At 40.2% G+C, this 18,988-nt stretch overlaps 1 protein-coding gene, 1 non-coding gene and 1 pseudogene across 3 annotated transcripts in view; all 3 read left to right on the top strand.

Annotated features, from left to right (window-relative positions):
- Positions 1-18,988, top strand: part of ARMH3 (armadillo like helical domain containing 3) — a 174,827-nt gene that overhangs the window by 141,566 nt on the left and 14,273 nt on the right. The window lies entirely within an intron of this gene.
- On the top strand, positions 7,312-14,204 carry LOC128312634 (40S ribosomal protein S29-like; annotated as a pseudogene).
- Positions 9,220-9,326, top strand: LOC113600417 (U6 spliceosomal RNA). The gene has a single exon (XR_003421410.1). It is a non-coding gene; the product is annotated as a U6 spliceosomal RNA (small nuclear RNA).

Below are 18,988 nucleotides of genomic sequence, written 5' to 3'. Positions count from 1 at the left end.
GGATCTTGAGCTCTTTTTAAGCTATTCAGTATTTGTTTTGGTTTACAAATGCTGTGACATATTGATTTATATCAGCTCTGATTTCCTAATAGACAAGAGAGGAAGGACTTCATGGTAGAATTTTACGGAAGATTCTCTAGAGCTCTGAATATCTAGAGTACGTAGTCACAATTTAGGATTCAAGTCAAAACCTTCTCTGAGTGCCTGATTCCTTAAGCTTTTAGTCACATTCATGACCAATTTTGTGACTTTGACATATCCCATGGGAAAGCAAATAAATGGTTGGCCCACCCTTGCTTTCTTCAGCCTTCATTCACCTATCAGTATTTTAGCATTTTAGCACCTGCTCTGTGCTTCAGATTATGCTAGGCATTTGAGGAATAGAGAAGTATGATAAAGGGCCTTTGTTCTCAAAGGATGGAATAAGTTCAAGAGATGGCTTAACACAGCTTATCGATAGCTGACCAGTACTAGCAGTGGGATCTGTGAACTCCTGTTAGAGGAAGACCTTTGCAGGTTGTGGTGGTCAGGAAAGGCCATACGGAGGAGAGAAGAATTGAGTTGAGCCTTGAAAGAGCAGGGATACAAATTGGGTCAATAGAGAGGCATAGATTGTAAAATGTACTCAAAGCGAGGACCTGAAAAGGACAGAAAGAAAGGAGAAGAGTACCAGAGTTTCTGTAACCCTTGTCCTTGGATCACAGGATATCCAGAGGCTGGATGACTTAGAAATACAATTCTGTCATTTCAGTTGTCATCACAGACCCCATAACCCACAATGTACTGACTCTCCTCCCTGACCTAATTGTACTGCCTTTGATTCAATTCATAAGTGTTAATCAAAGGCCTAGTATGAGCCAGCCTCAGTGCTAGGCATGTGATAAGGCCTAATGAGCAAACCAAGCTTTTAAAAAAAATGGTAAAAAGTACATAACAAAATTTACCATCTTAACCATTTAAGTGTACAGTACACCAGTGTTGATATGTGTGCATCATTGCACTGTTGATCTCTAGAACTTTTTCATCTTGCAAAACGAAACCCCTATCCATTGAACAACTTCCTTTCCTACCTCCTCCTCACCCCTGGCAACCACTATTCTACTTTGTTTTTCCGAGTGGGCAAACCTTTCTTGAAGCTCGTGTTCCTTTCATCCAAGTGGCTGAGGAGACTACCAGACATTTCTCTACAGGGAGGCTTAGCAATTTTCCAGGAGGATAAGCAAGGTGGTCTGCTGGCATCCCCATATGTCACAGGACCATAGGACAATGTAACCAGATTCTTAAGTTTTCTACTTTCGGAATTTTATGGAGTTTTACCTCCCATTATCTCTTTAAGTCTCCACTCTCACTGTGGGCTTTGGATTTTGGACTCAGAGGAGGCACGAATAATATTGTATATTGCAAGAGATATCTTTAAAAGTATTGTGACAAAGCAAAGAATATAACTTATTTATAGGATTAGATTAAAGTAAATTAGGGAAAAGAGATGTTTCACATCTGAAGGTTACATTGGAAGCTAGTATACCTATTAGTAATCTTTCTAAACCTTTTTGATTTTCTCCTGATCCTAAGATAAGAGCCACTACAAATAAATGCTAGGCATTGAGAAATCCTAGTGAAATCTTGGGGTGCCGGCGGGGGCTCAGTCGGTTGAGCATCGACCTTGGCTCAGGTCATGATCTCACGGTTTATGTATGAGCCAGCTCTAGCACATTACTAGTTGTTGAGGAGCATTGGGAGAAGCAGGCTGTAAAGTTGTGAGGCAGGACTTTCTGAGCAGGGAGTGAGTGTAGCTCACTTTCCCCATGAGAGCCACTGATAGAAAGTTCTCCCTGGGACAGTTGAGATCTCTGAATATTCCACTCTGAGAGTCCCTGTGATGTTTTTTCATCTTAGAGTAGGGCCTTGACCACCATGGAAAGCAGCCTTGACAGAGACACCTGCTGGAGACCTAAGGTTTAGGATTCCTATGATGATAGCCATGACTCAGTTTCCTGTTGTTTTTCCACAACAGCCTGTAGTTTTGCACTGCCTCTCTATAACCCTGAGTGATGGTTGCTGTGTGAACTCTTATTGAGTGCAAACATGGGACACAGCATTGGCTGTCAGAGACCCTGCCTTCCTTGTTGCCTTTGCTTAGACTCCAGCTGAATGTTGACCTGTTTGGCAGAAAAAAAGTTCAATATGAGTTGTTTGTTAACTGGATTCACTAAAACAGGAAAGACAGAGTCAGTGGAAGAAGGATTTTCTTACAAGCTGCTTAACCTCGGAAATCAACTTTATGTTATATAGGGCATCTTAAGAAGGTCCAGATAAGAGGATAAGCTGATGATGTGCTGCCAGGATGGCCGTGGTCTCACTTGGACCAGGAGGTGGGCTTCACTGCCAGAGAAAGGGGAGTCCTCTTGGATTTTAAGAGGACACAAATAGATAAAAGGAAAGGAAAAGCTAGTAGTTCTTGAGCTGGGCACTTTTATATAGGTTATTTGCTTCATTGTTGTATCAACTATTTGGGATAGGTACAGCTCTCTTATAGATGAGGATGCTAATGAGGCTAAGTAATTTGTCCATGGTCACACAGCTGTTAGTGCAAAGCCATAATGTGAACATAAGTCTGTCTGACACTGATGTCTGAGCTCCTTCCACTTCATCAGGCCAAGGCATGTGTGACAGCTTGAGCTTGCCAGGTATTCTGAAGGAAGGTGGGGGGAGAAGCAGAGACAGTGCAGATAATAGGGCTCATCCCTGGGGGGGTGGGAAAAGGCCCTGGTTTGGGAAGAGACCGTTCAGTTGAGGAAAGAAAGTACTGAACAGGGGCCTGGAGAGTTTGCCTGTCAGCCAGACAGAAATGCCTGAGTAGAGGCTTCTGGCACAGTATGATAACTTTATAAATGAGGAAAGAGTCTCTTTATTCCATCAAGCATGTCAGCAAAGTTACTGTGAGAAATAAAGCTTTTCCACAGACCAAAGGCGACTTAAAAAAAATAAAAAGATTTTTTTTTGTAATAGACAATATATTTATATGGGTCAAAATCTAAAAGCATACTGAATTTTAATTGTTTTTAAAGTAGTAGTTCCATTTTGTTAAAACAACAACAAAACAAAGACTCTCAAAATTAATGTCCCACAGCCAAGCTAGATGAATGCAGAGGTCACTGGTGAAGAGCTCAGCTTATTATTCATCTCTGCCACTGACAGCATTTTCTCCAATTAAATATGAATTGTGAAATGTGCATTACATGAACTTCTGGTCTTCCTCAGTCAGGCTTCACTGCCACTGAAGCTTCATTGGCAGCGAATAGAGGAATAGTGTTGGAGCTTGTAGGAATTGCAGTATTTGTCGGCTTTTCCAGAGGTTACAGGGGACAGCAGCCCTTGCTTTCTTGGTTTAATCTAAGAAGGATCCTTTATTCCAATTATTAAATGAGAGTGTACAAGTAAGACTTCCCCCTTTGGTTTGTTTTTTGGTCACCTCTTTCCTCCCAAATAGATCTTCCGGGAACTTTTATTTCCACTGCAACCCTTTCCTCAGGAGGTAGCTCAAAACTCTATAAGGTGTGCTAGAAAGAGCACAGTTTGCCACTGTGGTAACATCAGAGGCCTCAAGTGTTGCCATGCAAACTTACCTCTTCTAAGTTGTGCTAACGGGAAATGTTTTTGCTGGGTACCATAACAGTACTTTGACTTTTCGCAGTGATAACTGCACAAAGGAGGTTGCAGTCTTAAAAATGACCCACTCAACTAGAAGAGAAACTGTGGATAGCTCACAACTAGGATTTCTGGTAAAGAATTCTGTCTTTTAGGGAGGGATAGATCCGTGAGTCCTGGCAGGGAGGCAGAGACCCCATGTCACAGTGCTCGTGAGTTAGGAGCAGAGATGATGTTTTCTCTCTCCCTCCGTGATATGTTTCCAAAGAAAGACACCTCAGGTGGGGAGGACAGAGACACTTGCCTCTTGGGTTGAGCGGGGGGGAGTGGCCTGCCTATAATAAGCCACAGAGAAGGAGAACGCCTGATGCAATATTTGTGTGTCATGATTCCCCCCACCTTCATTTCCTTGGCTGCCTCTTAGCGTGATTGCGTGCCTTGCTTGTGGAGGGAAAGGGCCTGGGCACTGGGCACACCGGATCTGTAATTAGTGCAAAGAAAAGCGTTACAAGGGCTGTCTAGGGCTTCAGCCAAATAAAGTCAGGGAGGTGGGGGCAACTGCCCAGGGAAATTAAAGAAAGTCACTGTCACCACTCCTTTAACCAGCTGATGGCCTCTCACTAATCACCACTGTGAGGTTCATTATCTGATCCACCTTGCTGAAGGGCAGAGCCAGTCTGTCAGATCAATAAATCTCAGGGTAGTGGAAAGCCATTTGGTAGCAGGCTTGAAAGACATGGACGGACTGGGAGAATTGGCCAACTTATATTGGTTTTGAAATTGAGTTTAATCCTGAAGTATAGGAGATGAAAATAGAAAAAAAAGGGGAGAAACTTCTACGTATTATATGCAAGGTAGCTGTATAGAGGAAACAGTTACCTTTTAAAAGGCATCATCTTTTTTAGCCTAAGAGATTTGTTCACCTTTTGGATCCTTGTTACCAAACAATTATATTGGATAATTGTGCCCCGGAGAGATATCCAGATTATCCTGGATAGAAAGTCACTGTAAGCACACAGTAGAGGGAGAGGTGCTCACTCAACAGAGCCTGTGATTTTTGTTACCAGGCTGTTATTTGTTCTAGTTCCTGGGCTGTTGGCTTGTTTTCTTTTTTTCAGCCACTTTGAGCTAAAGTGTTTTAAAAAACAACCAATCCTTGCCTCTCAAGGAAACCCTCAAGAACCTCCTTTGGTCTAAGAATTCTCTGATTTTGAGTGTCTTTGGTTAGAGCAATAAGACGAGGAATATGTGCCCTAGCCTCAAGTTCCCCAGAGTAATTTCCTTCGGTGCAACAAGTATAGAAGTATCTGCTATGTGCCAAGCCAGGGGCTATAAAAATGCAAAGATTGTGCCTGCCTTGAAGACTTCACAGTGTAAGAATCAGCATCACTACTTCTTGGTTAGACCTTTGCCTGTGTAGACCTCACTCAGCTGATGTATGCGGCATGCTTGCAGCAGCCCCACTTGACCCTGTATAAACCTAAGGACAGATAAAACCTCCCTGGTCTCCTTGTACCCTAGAGAAATATTGCCTCAGAAATCCATAAATGGTTAGCCAGTGACCCTTATTTAGAATGAGTTTCCACAAGGAGAGCCATGATCATTTCATATCTTTATCTTTGCCTCAGTTTCACTAAAAAGGCAAAAATCAGAACCTTCATTAGATTGGTAAAGACAGGAAGGACCCTATAAACCCCCAAGCTTGGCAAATTATTGAGTTTGTCAGAAGGTCCAGGTAAGTACAGCCACTTATAAAAACCTCATGTAGCTAGTGTCCACTTGAAAAGTATTCCAGACATTGTTGATTGCCACCCAGAGCCCATCTGTCTGTCTATCTATCTGTCTATTCTTTTTATTTGTAGGGGGGAAGAGCATAGAGAAGGGGCAGAAAGAGGGAGAGAGAAAATCCTAGGCAAACTCCACATACAGCACAGAGCCCGACACAGGGCCCCTGAAATCATGACTTGAGCCAAAATCAAGAGTCAGAAATCAAGAGTTGAAATCAAGCCACACAGGTACCCTTGCCCAGAGTCCATTGAATTTGTCAGGGAGGATTTCAAGGAGTGGAGGGAGGAGTGGAAAGGAGGAGCACAATGAGGAGAATCCTTGGCATTGTCACAATACTGAGAATTCCTAACTTAGTTACTTGCCATCAGTCTGAATCATTCTTGCCCCAACCAAAAATGGAATAGTAATACCAAAAAAAGACATAAGCTTACTGCCATAGTTGTACATCTTTTTTTTTAATTAAAATTTTTAAGAGAAAGAGAGCATACAAATGGGAGAGAAGGGCAGAAGAGGGAGAGAGAGAGAAAGAGAGAGGGAGAATCTTTAAAAAAAATTTTTTTTTCAACGTTTATTTATTTTTGGGACAGAGAGAGACAGAGCATGAACGGGGGAGGGGCAGAGAGAGAGGGAGACACAGAATCGGAAATAGGCTCCAGGCTCTGAGCCATCAGCCCAGAGCCTGACGCGGGGCTCGAACTCACGGACCGCGAGATCGTGACCTGGCTGAAGTCGGACGCTTAACCGACTGCGCCACCCAGGCACCCCGAGAGAGGGAGAATCTTAAGCAGGCTCCACCCTCAGTGTGGAGCCTGATGTGGGGCTCGATCCCACAACCCTAGGATCATGACCTGAGCTGAAATCAAGAGTTGGGCCCTCAACCAACTGAGCCACCCAGGTGCCCCCATCTTTTTTGTTTTTAATCTAGTCATGATTTACTGAATTTTTAAAAACTTTATTGAGGTATACTTGACATGATATATATCATGCAAATACATATATCCACTATCCACCCCACCCCCACCCCCACAACATGTAGAACATTTCCATCCCTGCAAAAAGTTCTCCTTTGTGGTCAGTCTTAACCATGAGTCTGGGCCCTAATCAACCACCAGTGTCTTTTCTGCGTGCTCTTTTGTGTCTGAGATTCATCTATATTATGACACTCTTAGGTATTTACTAAAAGAGAAATGAAAATATGTCCACTCAAAGACTTGTACACAAGTGTTTATAGTAGCATTATTCATAGTAACTAAAAACTAGAAACAACCTAAATGTCCATCAGCAACTGAATAGATTAAAAAATGTGATACATCCATATAATGGAGTATTACTCCTCCATAAAACAGAATAGAGTACTGATACATGCTGCAATATGGATGACTCTTGAAAACATATGCTAAGTGAAAGAAGCCACACACAAAGACCCAAAGGATTCCATTTATTTGAAATGTCCAGAATAGACACATCTATAAAGACAGAAAATACATTAGTGGTTACCCATGGTTAGGGTTGGGAAACAGAATGGGGAATGGCTGCTAATGGGTACAAGATTTTTTGAAGGGCTGATGAAAATGTTCTAAGTTTAGATCATAGTGATAGTTGTACAACCATGTGAATACACTAAAAGTATTAAGGGGCGCCTGGGTGACTCAGTCTTTTGATTATCTGACTTCGGCTCAGGTCATGATCTCGTTGTTCGTGAGTTCGAGCCCTGTGTTGGGCTCTGTGCCCACAGCTCAGAGCCTGGAGCCTGCTTTGGATTCTGTGTCTCCCTCTCTCTCTGCCCGCTCCTGCTCATGCCCTGTCTCTATCTCTCTCTCAAAAATAAATAAACATTAAAAAAAATTTTAAGCATCGAATTGTATACTTTAAATGAGTTAATTTTATGGCATATAAATTATATCTCAATAAAGATCTTTTTTAAAAAATGCCAAACCATTTTCAAAAATGTTGTACCATTTTTCATTCCAACTGACAATGAGTAAGAGTTTTAGCCACTCCATATTCTTGTCACACTTGGAATTGTCTTTTTAATTTTACTTATTCTATGGGTATGCAGTGTTCTCATTATACTACATACATTACAATTTTAAAAATTAGTATTGTGTTTTGCCTTGTCGCATGCAAGATGTGTCACATCCAAAATGGGTCACCAGCAGCTCTCCTAGAGCCATTTGAGGAAATTTGGCCAGGGTTCTTGTTCTGTTCAAACCCACATGGTCTGATCCAGAAACACAGCCTCGATATGTGCCGGCTGTATTTTCATCAGTGCACAAAGGATATAGGCTTCATTAAGTTGGATTAAGTGAACTTCCTTGAATGGGTCATCCAAGATACCTACCTGATGGTGGATATCTAAGAGACCTAGCTTAATGCTAACTCATTTTACATAAAATAATAATACTTCAGTTATGGTTCTTAAAAAAAACAAGTAACTTACTATCAATTTTATTTTGCATTATGACAAGTGATGTTGAGCAGTTGTCATTTGCTTACTGGCCATTATATATCTTTTGTGAAGTGTCCAGACTATTTGCTTGTTTTAAAAATCGGTGGGTGCCTCGGTGGCCCAGTTAGTTAAAGTGTCAGACTCTTGATTTTGGCTCAAGTCATGATCCCACACGGTTAGTGAGATCGAGCCTGCCCGGTGTGAGTCTGTGCACTGACAGCACAGAGCCTGCTTGGGATTCTCTCCCCCTCTCCGTCCCTCCCCCATGGTGCACACACTCTCTTTCTCAAAGTAAATAAATATTTGAATTTGAAAATCCGTTCATTTGTCTTGTGTGTGCGTTATTTAAGAGTTTTTGTGTATTCTGGATGCAAGTTCTTTGTCATATATATTTATTGTGAATATTTTCTCCTAGTCTATGGCTTGCCTTTTGCATTGTCTTAATGATGTTTTTTATAGTCCAGACATTTTAATGAAGACCTATCTATATCTAGTTAGTTAGATAGTACTTACTTAAAGTTTCTTTATTTTGAGAGAGAGAGAGAATGAGAGAGCAAACACAAGCAGGAGAGTGGCAGGGAGAGAGGGAGAAAGAGAATCCCAAGCACTGGGATCCACACTGTGAGCACAGAGCCTGATGTGGGGCTCAAACATGCCAAGTGTGAGATCGTGACCTGAGCCAAAATCAAGAGTTGGATGCTTAACTTACTGAGCCACCCAGGCTCCCCTAATAACAACTAATTTTAATTTAATTCAACATTCATGAAGATAAATTTATTAATCTTTTTGTAATGATTTGTGCCTCTGTGTTTTATTTAGTAAATCTTTGCCTACTCCTAGCTGTGAAATTTTTCACCTATATTTTCCTCTGTAAGTTTTATACTTCTAACTTTCACATTTAGTTCCACAATCCATTTCACGTTATTTTTTAAAAAAATAATCTCTATGTTCAATGTGGGGCTCAAACTCAAGACCCCAAGATCAAGAGTCACATGCTCTACTGACTGAGACAGCCAGGCACTCCTCTGCCTTTTTTTTACATTGATTCTTTTGTATGGTGTGTGATGAGTAAATGTTCATTCTACCCCCCTCCACCCCCTACCTCACATATCCAGTTGTTCCACCGTTGTTGTTGAAAAGACTGTTCTCTCTCCTATTGAAGTGCCTTGGCACATTTGTAAAAAATCAATTGACCATATATATGTGGGTTCTGTTCCTTTGGTCTGCATGTCTAAATTTATGCCCTATATTGTTTAGATTATTGTAAGTCTGTAGTAAATCTTAAAGTCGGGTAATATTAGTCCTTTAATTTTGTTCTTTTTAAAACTTGTTTTGTGCTTGCTTTGGCAGCACACATGCTAAAATTGGAACGATACAGAGAAGATTAGCACAGCCCCTCCGCAAAGATGACACGCAAATTCAGGACGCATTCCATATTTTTACTAGAAAAAAAGTTGTTTTGGACATTCTAGGGTCCTTTGCCCTTCCATTTAAAGATGAGCTTGTCTGGGCGCCTGGGTGGCTCAGTTGGTTGAGTGTCTGACTTCGGCTTAGGTCATGATCTCACAGCTCGTGAGTTCGAGCCCCGTGTCGGGCTCTGTGTTGGCAGCTCAGAGCCTGGAGCCTGCTTCGAATTCTGTGTCTCCCTCTCTCTCTGCTCCTCCCCGGCTCATGCTCTGTCTCTCTCTCCTTCAAAAATAAAAACATTAAAAAAAAAAAAAAAAAAAAGATGAGCTTGTCCATTTCTACAGAAAAAGCCTGCTAAAATTTTGATTGGAATTGCATTGACTCTAGAACCCCAAGATCAAGAGTTGTATTCTCTACCACCAGCCAGCCAGGTGCCCCTGGATTTTCTCTTTATTCTGATATAGAATTACAGTGATTGATTTTTAATACAAACTTAACCTTACATTCCTGGGATAAACCCCTCTTGATCATGATAATAGTATTTATTTTATGTGTTACAGAACTTGAATTGCTAATATTTTGTAGATTATTTTTGCATCAGTGTTTATGAGGGATGTTAGGTCCATAGTTTTCTTGTGATGTCTTTGTCTGGTTTTAATACTAGAGTAATGTTACCCTATAAAATAAGTTGGGGTGTAGCAGGATTCTCTCACAGAGAGTTGTGACACTGAGGCTTTTCTTTCCAGGAAGTAACTTTATTCCTGCTGGCACTGCTCAGTTGGGTTCCTACCTGAAGAACTGAGCCCCGAATGTCACGTGGCATAGTTTTTAATGTATTTTTTACTTTTCTTAATGTATTTTTTACTTTTTTATCTCCCATATATGGTAACATACGATTAAGTGGTCTCATGTTACAAGGTCATGTTTGCATTATCATGGGATGTTATCATGTTTGCGTATAACCAGGTTGCCTTGAGGTGTTTTTTTTTTTTTCCTTTTCCTTTTCTTTTTTTTCAATAGGGAGGAGACCCTACCACAGGAGCATATTCCTTCCTTTCTCTATTTTTATTTTATTTTATTTTATTTTATTTTATTTTATTTTATTTTATTTTATTTTATTTTATTTTATTTTATTTTTTCTTTCTCCATTTTTTAAAAAAGAGTTTGTGTAGGGAAAAAAAACGTTTATGTAGGATTGGTATTATTTCTTGCTTAATGATTAATAGAATTAACCATTGAGGGCATCCAGGCCTAGAGTTTTCCTTGTGAAGAATTTTTTTTTAATTAAAAAAAATTTTTTTTAATGTTTATTCAGTTTTTGAGAGTGAGAGAGACAGAGTGCAAGTTGGGGAGGGGCAGAGACAGAGAGGGAGACACAGAATCTGAAGCAAACTTCAGGCTCAAGCTGTCAGCATAGAGACCATTGTGGGGCTCGAACTCCCGAACCATGAGATCATGACCTGAGCTAAAGTTCAGTGCCCCAAGTGCCCCAAGAATGTTTTTGTTAAGTTTATTTATTTATTTTGAGAAAGAGAGCAGGGGAGGGGCAGAGAGAGAGAATCCCAAGCAGGCTCCACGCTGTCAGCACAGACCCCAATGTGGAGCTCCACCCCATGAACCAAGAGACCATGACCTGAGCCGAAATTAAGAGTCAGATGTTCAACTGACTGAGCCACCCTAGGCACCCCTGTGAGAAGAATTTTTTACCTAAAATTTTATTATGAAAAATTTCAAACATATAGTAAAGATGAAAAATTACATAGCAAATACTGATAAAACCACCTAGATTCTGTCATTTACCATATTTTTTCACATATCTGATCCATAGGATGGCGCTCCATCAATCTATTTTATTTTTTTATGCGTTTCAAAGTAAAATTGCATATATCAGTGTACTTCTGTGGGAAGCATTTTAATTAATTCAGCTTTTTTAATAGACTTAGGAATAGTCAAGTCTCCTACTTGTTCTTGGGCCAGTTTTAGTAATTTGTGTCTTCAGGAATATGGATTGTTAAATTTATTGGTAAAATTTGTTCATGTATATCCTTTTTTCTTTTTTGTTTTTAATGTTTATTTTATTTATTTTTGAGAGAGACAGTGAGAGCATCCAAGTGGGGAAGGAGCAGAGAGAGGGAGACAGAGAATTCCAAGCAGGCTCCATGTTGTCAGTGCAGAGCCCAGTGTGGGGCTGAAACTCCCGAACCATGAGTTCATGACCCAAGCTGAGATCAAGAGTCAATGCTTAACCACCTGAGCCACCCAGGCGCCCCTATCCTTTTTTCTTTTAAATGCCTGTAAGATTTATCATTCATGATGAATAATGTGTATGTTTCCTCTCTTATTCCTGACCAGTCTGGCTGTAGGTTTATCAATTTTATTAATCTTTCCAGAGAATTAGTTTTTAGTTTCATTCATTTTCTGTTATTTTTGTGTTTTCTATTTCTTTGATTTATATGATTATCTTTGTTATTTCCTTCTGTTTGCTTTGGTTTAATTTGCTCTTCTTTTTCTAATTTCTTAAGGTAGAAACTTAGATAACTAATTTTAATTCTTTTTTTTTTTTTCTAAGTTTATTTATTTTGAGAGATAGTGTGAGTGGGGAGGGACAGAGAGAGAGGGAGAAACCCATGCAGGCTCCTCACTGACAGTGCACAGACCATGCAGGGCTTGAGCTCACGAAACTGTGAGATCGTGACATGAGCTGAAACCAAGAGTCAGATGCTTAACCAACTGAGCCACCCAGGCACCCATCTTATTTTCTAATATAAAAATTTAGTGCTATAAATTTCCCCTCTGTTAGCAACATCCTACAAATTTTGGTTAGTTGTGTTTTCATTTTCATTCATTTCACAGTATTTTCTCATATCTTTAGTGATATTTAGAAATATGTTGTTTTGGGAGACCTAGGTGGCTCAGTTGGTTGAGCCTCTGACTTCAGCTCAGTCATGATCTTACAGTTCATGAGTTCGAGCCCTGCATCAAGCTCCATGCTGACAATGTGGATGGAGTCTGCTTGGGTTTCTCTGTCACCTTCTCTTTCTGCCCCTCCTCCACTCATGCTGTCTCTCTCTCAAAACAAATAAAAATAAATTAAATTAAAAAAAAGAAATGTGTAGTTTTGTTTCTATTATTTGGGGATTTTTTTTAATGTTCTTTTATTTTTGATAGAGAGAGAGAGAGAGAGAGACAGGGCACAAGAGCCGGGAAGGGGCAGAAAAGGGAGGGAGACAGAGGATCCAAAATGGGTTCTGCACTGACAGCAGAGTCTGATGCAGGACTCAAACTCACAAATTGTGAGATTATGACCTGAGCCAAAGTCAGACACTTAACCAACTGAGCCGCCCAGGTGCCCCTATTTGGGGATTTTTTTTTTAATTAAAAAAATTTTTTTTTAATGTTTATTTATTTTTGAGACAGGGACAGATTGTGAGCTGGGAGGGGCAGAGAGAGAGGGAGACACAGAATCTGAAACAGGCTCCAGGCTCCAAGGCATCAGCACAGAGTCCGACATGGGGCCCGAACTCACAAACCATAAGATCGTGACCTGTGACCTGAGCCGAAGTGGGACGCTTAACCGACTGAGCTACTTAGGCGCCCCAGGGAATTTTTTTCTTTTTAATGTTTATTTATTTTTTAGAGAGAGAGACAGAGAGCCAGTGGGGGAGGAACAGAGAGAAAGGGTAACAGAGGATCCAAAATGGGTTCTGTGCTGACAGCAGAGAGCCTGATGCGGGGTTTGAACTTGCAAACTGGGAGATCATGACCTGAGCCGAAGTCCGATGCTTAACTCACTGAACCACGCAGGTGCCCCGGGGATGTTTGTTTTTTTTTTTTTTTTTAATTTTTATTTATTTTGAGAGAGAGGGAGAGAGAACACATGCACACGAGTAGGGAAAGGGCAGAGAGACAGAGAAAATCCCAGGCGGGCTCCATGCTCAGTGGGGAGCCAGATTTGGTGCTCTATCTCATGGCCTTGAGATCACAACCTGAACCATAATAACCAAGAGTCGGTCCCTTAACCGACTGAGCTACCCAGGTTCCCCTTGGGGATTTTCCAGATAAATTTCTGTTACTGATTTCTTATTTTTAATATACTTTTTTAATGTTTATTTTTGAGAGACAGAGACAGAGTGTGAGCGGGGCAGGGTTAGAGAGGGAGGGAGACACAGAATCTGAAACAGTCTCCAGCCTCTGAGCTGTCATTACAGAGCCAGATGCAGGGCTCAAACTGACTGACTTCAAGATTATGACCTGAGCCAAAGTCGGTTGCTCAACCCATTGAGCCCCCCGGGTGCCTCTCTGTTATTAATTTCTTACTTAATTCTTTGGTAGACAGAAAATATACTCCATGTGATTGATTTCAGTCCTTCTAAATTTATTGAGATTTGTTTTATGGTCTAGCATATGCTCTATGTTGTTGAATGTTCCTGTGTGCATTTTTTTATTTTTGAGAGAGATTGTGCACATGTCGGGGAGAGGGGCAGAGGGAGAGAGACAGAGAGAGAGAGAGAGAGAGAGAGAGAGAGAATCTTAAGCAGTCTCTATGTTCAGCACAGAGCCAGATTCGGGGCTTGATCTCACAACCCTGGAATCATGACTTGAGCTGAAATCAAGAGTTAGGTACTCAACCGACTGAGCCACTCAGGCTCCCCAATTCTGTGTGCATTTTAAAAGAATGTATACTTTGCTGTTATTGAATAGAATGTTCTATAAATGACTTTAGGTCAGTTTGGTTGGTAATGTTTAAATCTTCTGTCCTCACTGATTTTCAGTCTAATCGTTTTACCAGTTATGAGGAGTATTGAAACTTACAGCTGTAATAGTAGACTTTTCTATTTCTTCCTTTAGTTCTGTCAGTTATGCTTCATCCAGAATTTTGAAACTGTCTTATTAGGTGTGTGTGTGTGTGTGTGTGTGTGTGTGTGTGTGTGTGTGTATAATTGTCTCTGTAATTAACTGACCCCTTTATCATTACAAAATTTCTCTCTTTACTCCTGATAATATTCCTTGTTTTGAAGTCTCCTTTTTCACATGTTAGTATAGCAATTCTACTTTAATTAGTGTCTTCAGAAGCATATTTTTGTCCATCTTTTCACTTTCAACCTATCTGTGTCTTTATATTTTAGGTGAATTTATTTTATTTTATTTTAAGTTTATTATTTTAGGAGAGATCAAGAATCCCAGCCAGGCCCTGAACTGAGGGTGCGGAGCCTGATGTGGGGCTTGAACTCATGGAACTGTGAGATCATGACCTGAGCTGAGCTTAGGTGAATTTCTTTTATTTAAAAAAAATTTTTTTTAAGTTTCTTTATTTTTGAGAGAGAGAAAGAGAGAGAGAAGAGAGAGAGGGAAACAGAGTGTGAGGGGCAGAGGGGCAGAGAGAGAGGGAGACACAGAATCCAAAGCAGGCTCCAGGCTCTGAGCTGTTAGCACAGAGCCTGACACGGGGCTTGAACTCATGAACTGGAGATCATGACCTGAGCTAAAGTTGGATGCTTAACTGACTGAACCACCCAGGTTCCTCTAGGTGAATTTCTTTTAGACAACCCATAGTTGGGTCTTAATTTTATGTCTAGTCTGACAATCTTTGTCTTTTAATTGAAGTGTTACACTTAATTTATATGTCAATATAGCTATGTTAAAATCTCCTGTATTGGTTTTTTTTTTTCTTCTTTTTCTCCCACCTGTTCTTTATTCTATCACAATTTACCTTCAAAATAATGTCCTATGATTTCATGTAACATGTAATAACCTTGCAATCATGTATTTCTATTTGTCCCCTCCTGTCCTTTGTACTAGTGTTGTCATACATTTTTCTTCTAGGTTTTATACATTTCACAATACATTGCTGTTATTATTTAAGAAAAAAAAATTTTTTTTGCCCTTTGTCTTTTTTTTTAAGTTTATTTGTTTGTTTGTTTATTTATTTTTATATATGAAATTTATTGTCAAATTGGTTTCCATACAACACCCAGTGCTCATCCCAAAAGGTGCCCTCCTCAATACCCATCACCCACCCTCCCCTCCCTCCCACCCCCCATCAACCCTCAGTTTGTTCTCAGTTTTTAACAGTCTCTTATGCTTTGGCTCTCTCCCACTCTAACCTCTTTTTTTTTTTTTTTTCCTTCCCCTCCCCCATGGGTTCCTGTTAAGTTTCTCAGGATCCACATAAGAGTGAAACCATATGGTATCTGTCTTTCTCTGTATGGCTTATTTCACTTAGCATCACACTCTCCAGTTCCATCCATGTTGCTACAAAAGGCCATATTTCATTTTTTCTCATTGCCACGTAGTATTCCATTATGTATATAAACCACAATTTCTTTATCCATTCATCAGTTGATGGACATTTAGGCTCTTTCCATAATTTGGCTATTGTTGAGAGTGCTGCTATAAACATTGGGGTACAGGTGCCCCTATGCATCAGTACTCCTGTATCCCTTGGGTAAATTCCTAGCAGTGCTATTGCTGGGTCATAGGGTAGGTCTATTTTTAATTTTCTGAGGAACCTCCACACTGCTTTCCAGAGTGGCTGCACCAATTTGCATTCCCACCAACAGTGCAAGAGGGTTCCCGTTTCTCCACATCCTCTCCAGCATCTATAGTCTCCTGATTTGTTCATTTTAGCCACTCTGACTGGCGTGAGGTGATACCTGAGTGTGGTTTTGATTTGTATTTCCCTGATAAGGAGCGACGCTGAACATCTTTTCATGTGCCTGTTGGCCATCCGGATGTCTTCTTTAGAGAAGTGTCTATTCATGTTTTCTGCCCATTTCTTCACTGGGTTATTTGTTTTTCGGGTGTGGAGTTTGGTGAGCTCTTTATAGATTTTGGATACTAGCCCTTTGTCCGATATGTCATTTGCAAATATCTTTTCCCATTCCGTTGGTTGCCTTTTAGTTTTGTTGGTTGTTTCCTTTGCTGTGCAGAAGCTTTTTATCTTCATAAGGTCCCAGTTATTCACTTTTGCTTTTAATTCCCTTGCCTTTGGGGATGTGTCGAGTAAGAGATTGCTACGGCTGAGGTCAGAGAGGTCTTTTCCTGCTTTCTCCTCTAAGGTTTTGATGGTTTCCTGTCTCACATTCAGGTCCTTTATCCATTTTGAGTTTATTTTTGTGAATGGTGTGAGAAAGTGGTCTAGTTTCAACCTTCTGCATGTTGCTGCCCAGTTCTCCCAGCACCATTTGTTAAAGAGGCTGTCTTTTTTCCATTGGATGTTCTTTCCTGCTTTGTCAAAGATGAGTTGGCCATACGTTTGTGGGTCTAGTTCTGGGGTTTCTATTCTATTCCATTGGTCTATGTGTCTGTTTTTGTGCCAAGGAAAAAAAATTTTTAACATTAGTTTATTTTTGAGAAACAGAGAGAGACAGGGGAGGGGCAGAGAGAGAGGGAGACACAGAGTCCGAAGCAGGCTTCGGGCTCCAAGCTGTCAGCATAGAACCCAACGTGGGGCTCAAACTCACAGACCACAAGTTCATGACCTGAACTGCAGTCGGATGCGTAACCGACTAAGACACCCAGGTGCCCCTATTATTATTTTTATTTAAACAGGAGAAGAAAACCAAGTTTAATGGTGGACATTAAGTATATGGGGGAGCCCACACAGACATGGAAATTCCGACATTACTATTATTTTTTGCTTTAAAGAGTCAGTTATCTTTTTCCTCATTTTTTTTTTAAAGTTTATTTATTTTTGAGGCAGAGAGAGACAGAGCATGAATGGGGGAGGGTCAGAGAGAGAGGGAGACACAGAATCTGAAACAGGCTCCAGGCTCTGAGCTGTCAGCACAGAGCCCAATGCAGGGCTCGAACTCACAGACCATGAGATCCATGACCAGAGCTGAAGTCGGACGCTCAACTGATGGAGCCACCCAGGCGCCCCTCTTTTTCCTCATTTTTAAATGCAGATAAAAATATTTTACGTTTATCAATGTGTTTACCATTCCTTCATTCCTTTTATAGATCCAGATAATGTAATTTTCCTTCTGCCAAAAGGACTTCTTTTAACATCTCTTGTAGTGCAGGACTGTTGGCAATACATTCCCTCATATTGTTTGCTTGAAAAGGTCTTTATTTCACCCTCATTTCTGAAGGATGTGTTCTGGATATAGCATTCTAGGTTAACAGTAAATTTTGGGGAGGCACAGATAGCATTTTATTGTTTTCTGGTTTGTATAGGGTTTCTGACAAGAAATGTGAATTCTTTTTTTTTCTTCTGTATCTATTTTCCCCCCTCTGCCTGCTTTTAATATTCTCTCACACGAATTTTCAGTGGTTTTATTATGGTGTGCATTATATCTTCCATTTTGCTCCTTATTATGTTTGTGGATGTTCTAAAATACTTGAACATATTTACAATAGCTCTTTAAATGTCCTTGTTTTTAATTCTGGTATCTCATTTCTGGGTCTGTTTATTTTGGCTATGAGTCACATTTTCCTGTTTTTTTTACATTTCTGGCAATTTTTTATTGGATACTGGGCATTGTGAATGTTAGGTAGTTGAGTGCTAGATTTTGTTGTCTTTATTAAACAGTGTTGGACTTTGTTCAGGAAGACAGGTAAATTCTTTCTGGAATAGAATGATCCACTTGAAACTTCCTTTTTTTTGGTCATGATCTCCATCTACCCTGCCTCCCGAGTTTTATTGAGATACAATTGCCGTGCACTACTTATAAGTTTTAAGGTTATAGCATTATGACATGACTTACATATATTATGAAATGATTACCACAATAAGTTTAGTCAACATCCATCTCATATAGGTACCCAAGAAAGGGCAAAAATGTTTTTTTTCCTTGTGATGAGAACTCTTAGGATTCACTCTTAACAACTTTCAAATATGCCATACAGCCATGTCAACTATAGTCAACATATTGTACATTACATCACCGGTACTTATTTTATAACTGGAAGTTTGTACCTTTTGACCAAACTCATACATGGAACTTCTTTTTAATCTTCCTTTGAATAGGTTCAGAATAGCCTTTACTCCGGGGCTAGTTTAGTTCTACTGAGGTGTGACTGCTCTGGGGTCTCCCTGAATACCCTAGGTGTTCCACAGGTGCTTTTCATTCTGGTCGGTCAAAATTCAAACACCTCTCAGTGGTGCAAGCTTACGGATTCTCAGTCTTTTTTTATTCTGATCTGATTGAATTTTACCCTATACACGTGATCCTTAGTATTAGCAACAGATTCAGTAGGAACACTATGCAAATTTCTGAAGCTCTTTTCTTTGCCTCATTGCCTCCTCTGGTAGTCCGCCTACAAGTTCTAGTCGCCTCTCCCTCCTGAAATCCAGTGTGTCTGTTTAGCGTAGCAAGACCTTCATGCTCACCTTAATCTCTCCACATACCTGTCCTACACTTCCTGTTATCCAGTGTCTGAAGAGTTATATCTTTCACAGTTCTCAGTTACTCCATCGTAACTGGAAGTGGAAGTCCTGAACTTTTAAAAATTACAGTATACCCAGAGTTACTCAGCTGATTTTTTAAAATTTCACTCACTTTTCAGAAAACCTTCCCTTGCATTAACTATTCATATATATTGTCCCATTTTACTTCATTCTCCTCCTTCCTCCTCTGTCAGTCACTGGAGGGGAGAGTCTTGAATAGATATTGGAAACAATATATATAGTAAGCATTTTAATATTATTTTTAATACAATACACTAAAAGTTATCTCTTCCCTTTCCCCATTT

This window comes from Acinonyx jubatus, chromosome D2 (genome assembly GCF_027475565.1).
Source record: "Acinonyx jubatus isolate Ajub_Pintada_27869175 chromosome D2, VMU_Ajub_asm_v1.0, whole genome shotgun sequence".
In the NCBI taxonomy this organism is placed as follows: Eukaryota; Metazoa; Chordata; class Mammalia; order Carnivora; family Felidae; genus Acinonyx; species Acinonyx jubatus.
This window is presented reverse-complemented; position numbering and strand designations above follow the sequence as displayed.